A 7,435-nucleotide genomic window follows, 5' to 3' on the forward strand; every position below is an offset into this window, starting at 1 on the left:
CAGAATGGAGAAGAAATCATTCCAGAAGCCACACTTTTTGAAGAAGGATGTGGCATTAGGATCAGAGGAAGACTCATCAACAACTTGCTCTATGCAGCTGATACAACTTGACTCCCTTAAAGTGTGGATGATTTTAAGTGCTAACTGCTAAAGATCGCAGGCTGCAGCCTTCACTACCGCCTTAATTAATCAATGAGGTTTTGCAATAAAGAAAAATACTGAAATATTAAAAAAAAAAGAAAAGAAAACAAATATCCTCACCACTGGGCCAAAAGGCAACCTCATGATAGATGAAGAATGGACTGAAGTTGTCCATGACTTAATGTTGCTTGGCTTCACCATCAACACCAGCAGTCCAGAAATAAAAAAAAAAAACAACAAATTGCAAAGCTTGTGAGCTCCGCCCTCAGGGCGTCTGCGTTCTGATTGGCTGGCGCCTCCGGGATGATTTGAAACTTGGCAGTTAAGCCTCTGATTGGACAAAGAGAACTTTAGTTTGCGGAAATAAAGGAGGGCACACTTAACGGCACCGTTTCTTGTATTCTGGGAACTGAGTCTCTTGTCACTGTCCCCGTTTGGGTTTTTTTATGTTCCCCCCCCTTTTCCATGTCGGAGACCACTTCACTCTCTTCAGATTTCTTGGCTCACTTGTAGTGGCCAAGTCTGGATCTCCTGAGCAGACACAGCACCCAGGCAACACCATGAAGGAAGAGGAGAAAGGAGTTCCTGTAAGAGTGGCGCTGCGTTGCCGCCCTCTGGTCCCCAGAGAAATCAGCGAGGGCTGCCGGACATGTCTTTCCTTCATCCCAGGGGAGCCACAGGTGGTGGTTGGTACTGATAAAACCTTTACCTACGACTTTGTGTTTGATCCCTCCACTGAGCAAGAAGAAGTCTTCAATACAGCAGTGGCGCCACTCATAAAAGGCATATTTAATGGATACAATGCAACTGTCTTAGCCTATGGACAAACTGGTTCTGGGAAAACATATTCAATGGGCGGTACATACACTGCAGCACAAGAGAATGAACCAACGGCTGGAGTCATTCCTAGAGTAATTCAACTGCTCTTCAGAGAAATTGATGAAAAAAGTGACTCTGAATTCACTCTGAAAGTGTCTTACTTAGAGATCTACAATGAAGAAATCTTGGATCTTCTATGCCCATCTGGTGAAAAAGCCTCTCAGATAAATATACGGGAAGACCCTAAGGAAGGCATAAAGATTGTAGGACTCACGGAGAAGACAGTCTTAGTTGCCCTGGATACTGTTTCCTGTTTGGAGCAGGGTAACAACTGTAGAACTGTGGCCTCTACAGCTATGAATTCCCAATCATCTCGATCTCACGCCATCTTCACAATTTCCATAGAGCAAAGGAAGAAAAGTGACAAGAATAGCAGCTTTCACGCTAAGTTGCATCTTGTAGACCTTGCTGGATCAGAAAGGCAGAAAAAAACCAAGGCTGAAGGAGAGCGTCTAAAAGAGGGTATTAATATTAACCGAGGGCTCCTGTGCTTGGGAAATGTAATCAGTGCTCTTGGAGAGGACAAAAAGGGTGGCTTTGTGCCCTACAGAGACTCCAAATTAACCCGATTGCTTCAAGACGCTCTAGGAGGTAACAGCCATACTCTTCTGATAGCCTGTGTGAGTCCTGCTGACTCCAACCTAGAGGAAACATTAAATACACTTCGCTATGCTGACAGAGCAAGAAAAATCAAGAACAAACCTGTTGTTAATATGGATCCTCAGACAGCTGAAATTCATCATCTTAAACAACAGGTACAGCAACTGCAGGTATTGCTGCTGCAAGCCCATGGAGGGACTCAGCCTGAACATATCAATGGGGAACCATCTGAGAATCTACAGTCCCTGAGAGAGAAGAATCGGACTCTGGAAGATGAAAATGAAAAATTAAGTCGATGTCTAAGTGAGGCAGCTGGTCAGACAACCCAGATGTTGGAAAGGATCATTTGGACAGAGCAAGTGAATGAAAAAATGAATGCCAAACTGGAAGAGCTCAGGCAGCATGCAGCCTGTAAACTGGATCTTCAAAAGATAGTGGAGGCTTTGGAAGACCAGGAATTAAAAGCAAATATGGAGCTTGTTCGTAACTTGCAGCAAGTGATGATCCAGCTACCAGAGGAAACTGTAAATTGTCTGGCTGCAGCAAATGATACTGCAAGAGATGCAGAATCTCAAGTGGAAACAAGTCCAGAGACCAGTAGACCTTCTGATGCTTTTACCACTCAGCATGCTTTACATCAAGCCCAGATGACTAAGAAGCTCATTGAGTTGAATAAAGCCCTCATATTCAAAGAGACTCTGGCTAGGAAAATGACTCAAAATGACAGTCAACTGCAGCCCATTCAGTTTCAATACCAGGATAATATAACAAATCTTGAATTGGAAGTCATCAGTCTACAAAAGGAAAAGGAAGATCTGGTGCTTGAACTACAGACAGCAAAAAAGGATGTCAACCAAGCCAAGTTGAGTGAGCATCACCATAAAAGTCTTCAGCAACTGGAGGGTCAAGTAGCTGATCTAAAGAAGAAACTGACTGAACAGTCCAAACTTCTGAAGCTGAAGGAATCTACAGAGCATAATATCGCCAAACTGAATCAAGAAATACGAGTGATGAAAAACCAGCGAGTACAGTTAATGCAGCAGATGAAAGAGGATGCTGAGAAGTTTAGACAATGGAAAAAGCAAAAAGACAAAGAAGTAATTCAGTTAAAAGAACGTGACCGTAAGAGACATTATGAAGTGCTCAAACTTGAAAGAATCTTCCAGAAACAATCCAGTGTTCTCAGATGTAAAACCGAAGAGGCAGCAGCTGCCAACAAGCGTCTTAAAGATGCTCTCCAAAAACGACGAGAGGTCTCAAACAAGCAGAGAGATAATCAGAGCCGTGGAGTTGAAAACATTGTGACTCGAGTAAGAAATTGGCTTAAAAATGAAATTGAGTTCATGGTCAGTACAGAGGAAGCTAAACACCATCTGAATGACCTTCTTGAATATAGGAAGATCCTGGCTCAAGATGTAGCTCAACTCAAAGAGAAAAGGGAATCTGGGGGAAATCTACCTCCTAAACTCCGGAGGCGCACTTTCTCACTTGCTGAGCTGCACAGTCAAGTTTCTGAATTGGATGGTTCCATTACAAAGCAGATTAAAAGCCTAGAGACAGAAATGGAGCTCAGGAGCGTTCAAATTGCTGACCTGCAACAGAAGCTGCTAGATGCAGAAAGTGAAGACAGACCAACACATTGGTGGGAAGGTATTAGTACCATAATGGAAGCTAAGTGTGCCCTGAAATATTTAACTGGAGAGCTGGTCTCATCCAAAATACAGGTCAGCAAGCTTGAAAATACCTTGAAACAGAGCAAAACCAGCTGTTCTGACATGCAGAAGATGCTGTTTGAGGAACGAAATCATTTCACTGAGATAGAGGCAGAGCTACAGGCCAAGGTGGTCAGAGTGGAGCAACAACACCAAGATGAGATGCTATACCTTCTGAGCCAGTTGCAGGAAAGCAGAATGTCAGAAAAGCAGCTAGAGGAGTCAGTACGTGCAAAGGAACAACAGCTCCTGAACATACTGAAGTGTCAGGATGCAGAACTTGAGAAGATGCGAGAACTATGTGAGAAAAACCAGCAGTTACTCCTAGAGAATGAAGTCACCAAGCAGAAACTGACCCTTCTCCAATTAACCAGCAAACAGAAAGCTCATTTTCCTAAGAATACCTTTCTATCTCCACACTCTTCTTTTGAATATATTCCACCTAACCAAACACCTTCCTGTGTTAAAGAAAAGTTCTTGGAGCAAAGCATGGACATCAAGGATCTAAAATACTGTTCAGAGCATTCTGTGAATGAGCACAAGGAAGGTGATGGTGACACTACCAATGGGAATGATGAGCAATGGAAGCCAGTAAAATTAGTAAAAGGGTCCAGGAGGGACGTTCGAAGGTGTTCCTGCAAAGGCTCGTGTGGGAACAAGCAGTGTGGGTGCAAGAAACAAAAGTCAGATTGTGGTCTGGACTGTAGCTGTGACTCCACAAAGTGTAGGAACCGAAAGCAAGACCAGCCCAGCTTGGGCACTGCTGAGTGGACCCAAGACTCTGAAGGCTCCTTCAAACTGGAGGATCCCACAGAGGTCACTTCAGGATTGAGCTTCTTCAGTCCAGTTTGTGCCACTCCCAACAGCAAGATCTTGAAACAGATGTGTGATGTAGAGCAAGCACTGTTAAAGAAGATAACCCCAGCTCCTAATCTCAGAGTTAAAAGATCTAGTAATAGAATCCCAAGAAAACAAGGCTCCAGGAAAGAAAAAGAAATGAGCAATCCCAGCTTCTTCTCTGGTTGCTCCCCTATTGAAGAAGAGAACCACTGAAGGCTGACTTTTCATCTCTACCCTCACTCTCACTTGGGAGATGCTTTCAGATTGCAGCTGGAAAGGACTTTATAAGGACTCCTCTGGATTTCTGTTTTCTTGTTGTTAAAATAAGGGATAGAGTGCTATTGAACAGGGGAGAAATTTTCTTGGCTATTAGTTCTTAGTTTCTACTTTTCCAACTCCAGACGACTCAGTTTTCTCCAGAAGGGTGCTAAGCCACCTACTGAAGAGGGAACCAACTGACATTTTTAATGACTTACTGGGAACCATTTTTCAGTTCAGTCTAGCTTGTTCTTCTTTAAGCAGTTAATCCTGTCACCTAAAGCAAATGACATTGAAAACTTTTTTATGTCCATGTTGTCTCAGCACAATGGAGTTGCCTGTCCTAGGATGGGGCCTCACTTGGGACTCTAGCATACCTTTGGAATGGGTTAGAGTCTTTCCTTCCCTAATGTTTGCTAGATTTTATGCTTTTTAACAGTATCTTAAATTGTCTTCCATGTCCCTGAGGTAATGAAATATTTTTCAATGTTAAGTAAATTAATAAATTTTAGTCTTGTAAATGTTTTAGCAAGATCTTTCTATGCTAGAATGAGAAATACCATTCCAACTTTTATTCCTCTCCCCCTTAGAAAGTTGTTAAAGAAATTCACTGCAAGTAAAACAAACAAGTTGTGCTGAGAAAATCTGCTATGAGGAAACTCCAGAGTACTAAAGAGCAGTGATGTCAGTTTGGAGACTAAGGTGTGCCTAATACAAGCCATAGTCTTCTCAGTTGTTTGCTATGCATCTGAAACTTGGACAATGACTATGAATGACAGAAGAAGATTTGATACCTTTGAGGTGTAGTGCTGGAGAAGAATACTGAATATGGATAGCCAAAAGAACAGACAGATCTGCCCTTGAGAAAGTGAAACCAGGGTGCTCCTTTGAAGTAAGGATGGGGAACCTCTGTCTCACATACTTTGGGCATCCTGTTAAAAGGGGCCAGCAATTGGAGGACATCATGCTTGGAAAAGGAAATGGTCAGCATAAAAGGAAGATCCTCAACAAGATGGATTGGCACAGTGACTACAACAATATGATCAAGTACACTGGAGATGGTGAGGATGGCACAAGATAGAATAGGGGTTCAGATCCATTGTTCTTAGGGTGGCTACGAGGCACAGTTGGCTCAGTGTCATACAGCAACAATATTTCTTGGGTCAACTGCTTTTGAGATATGAAAGAGGTTAAATGCAAACTAGTTAGGAGAGATGAAGAACAATGCTAACCTTCATGAAAATCTTTGAGGAGCAGAACCTAAAAAGTGAAAGGCTCTTCCTCCAGAACTAATAAAAAGGAGAGTTTTCCCCTAGAGCTGGCATCCTGAATTAAAGCTTCAAGCCTGTGAGTTGTACTTCTAACTCCAAGGTGATCTGAACCAACTTCTCCAGAGAAGAAAGGTGGCAATCTCCTTTTGGTGTGATTAACGACCTGAGAAACCTGCTGGAGGGTAAGCTTTGTCAGAAGTGGCAACAAGAAAGAGAAACTGAAGAACTAAATATAAAGATTTTGTTAAAGATATGCAGTATTTGTTAAAGTCACAGCCAAGGATAATATTGAGAAGGGCTTTTAAGATATAAAAGAAGCTAAATGCATAATAGTAAGATCCGTAGTATACTGTAACTATTCTATGTGTTACAAATTCTAACCTCTATGATATTACAATAGGGATCTCTGGTGGCTTAGTGGTAAGGAGTTACACTGCCAAACCCAAAACGCAGGTAGTTTGAATGCAGGAGCTGCTTTATAGGAGAAAGATAAGCAGTACAGCCTCTCAAAACCAGCCAGATGATAAGCTATGAATTGGTTCTGACTTGATGGTACAGAGCAATAACAGCATTTTAATGAGGCAAGATACAAAGCTATATAAATGATTATTTTTGTGTACTGTAGAGTCAGAACTGACCCACAGCTGACCCTCTGGTGGCCTTAGACTGTGTGCTGTCAGGATTGCAGTGCAGCTTCTTAACCACTAGGCCACCAGATTTGCCTTTTCTTATTAAAAGGACGTCTTCTGAGGGGTGAAGCCTACATGGTATTTATATTTGTCATCTCTGGCAAAAAAAAATAGAGCATTTTGTCAAAAATACATTTGGTATCTGGTTTGTGGTCTCTGAACTTAAAACCAGTGGCCTGCTATACTTGCCAACTTTGTATAGTATCCAAAGTTGGCCTTTTTCAAATTTGTTTCTCAACAAAGACTTTTGGTCATGTAGTCTCTGAAGGCAATAACTTCCAAAGTCAGTAGCTTGAGACCCTGCTTGTCTGCTGATGATCTGATCTCTGGTTCCCCAGATGCTTCATCTTAAAATATGACAGACCTGGGACTTGCATCTTCAAGCATGTGAACCATTTCCTTAAAATCTGTCTTCTCTCCCTCTCCCTCTTTTTCTCTCTCCTTCACTGATTTTGCTTCCCTAGAGAAATCAGCCCAAAGAAAGCACTAGACAACTAATTCACTCAAAAGAAAATACAAATTTAAATGTTTTAAATAAAACAATACATTTTTTTATTCACTCTTCAGATTGGTAAAAATCTGCAATTTGGATGAAATACATTGTTGGAGAAGGTATTGGGAAACAGAATTTCCTATATATTGCACATGAGATTATCAACTGGTATCAGTATTATAAGTTGCATACATCTGCTGACTCAGGATTCCACTACTATGATTTATTATAGATTTTATATATATATAAAATATCCATCAGATGGTTTTCATGATAGAAAAAGAAAATTGGAAACAACTCAAATGTCCATAAATTAAGATTGGAAATAACGCATATGTTCCCAAATGAAGAATTGGTTAAATAAATTGGAGTGTACTCACATACTAAAACATCACAGCTATAAATAATGATGAATTATATTTTATGCCAATATGGAAAGATATATTTTTCATTGAAAAAAGTAAACTGCAGAACATTGTGCATAGAATGCTATATTTTGCTTTAGAAAAGGAAACTTAAGAATATGAATTTACATTTGCTTATATTTGCATA

The 7,435-nt window shown here is 41.0% G+C and overlaps 1 pseudogene; it reads left to right on the forward strand.

Moving 5' to 3' along the window:
• The first annotated feature begins 701 nt into the window (after window positions 1-701).
• LOC102863752 lies at window positions 702-4,385 on the forward strand (annotated as a pseudogene).
• Window positions 4,386-7,435: the final 3,050 nt, after the last annotated feature.

The sequence above is a fragment of the Elephantulus edwardii genome, unplaced genomic scaffold, assembly GCF_000299155.1.
Source record: "Elephantulus edwardii isolate Elephantulus edwardi_28Jun2011 unplaced genomic scaffold, EleEdw1.0 scaffold00047, whole genome shotgun sequence".
Classification (NCBI taxonomy): Eukaryota; Metazoa; Chordata; class Mammalia; order Macroscelidea; family Macroscelididae; genus Elephantulus; species Elephantulus edwardii.